Here is an 863-nt window from a genome sequence, read left to right on the forward strand (position 1 = left end):
CATTGCACACTTCTCTTGTTTTTCTTTGTGTTTGTTTTTTGTTTTTTTATCACATTTTAAACCCAAAAAAGGCCGATTACCACTTTGCTGTAGGGGGCTACTATCAAGGAACATGAGCATCATGGGTACTATGTAGGGAATTGGGCAGCAATATGTCGGTTACCGTTACACTTGAACTTCTGCGTGTCAGTACAGTTGGGGAAGCAGGGACCCGGAAGGGAATTCCAAAGTCTAGCGGTTCTGGGGAAGTAACTACTGGAGTAGGAGGCTCTCTTACATCTATGGATCTCTATTGTGAAGGGGTGGGATTTAGCTGCTTGTCGGGTTTTTCGGGGGTATTTAAGTCGAGGGGGTACAAGTGCTTGCAGTTCGTCAGAGCATTCACCGTTATAGTACGTGTAGAACAGCCAGAGGGATGCAAATTTTCGGCGATGTGTAGCAATTTAACTATTTGGAAGTTTCATTGATATGTTTTCTTTATAAATTGATCGTAGAAGAGTTTATAAGATTTTGTTATTATCTTTGTATTCATGTGTTGATTTATTTTACATCTATCTATTTTAATACTATTGTAGTATTGTAGGTCTGGTCTGTTCGCTTGGATGCATTAATGTTTAAACCTCCAGGCTCCATGTGGTTTTCGTTTCAAGCACGTTAAATGAAGAAAAAAGTAAATGTATGAAAAGAATAAACAAAATAATAAATTTGATACCATTAATAAATAAAACCTTACATAACGAGAATCATATTATTTTATAAGAAAAACATCTATAAATATGTGGGTGAAGTGACCAAATATAAGAACAAGCGATGGCGAATAGAACACAGGGAAATGCATGATAGTCAATAATAGTAGAGAAGTT

The sequence above is a fragment of the Euprymna scolopes genome, chromosome 27 (assembly GCF_053919585.1).
Source record: "Euprymna scolopes isolate OS-2025 chromosome 27, ASM5391958v1, whole genome shotgun sequence".
Lineage (NCBI taxonomy): Eukaryota > Metazoa > Mollusca > Cephalopoda > Sepiida > Sepiolidae > Euprymna > Euprymna scolopes.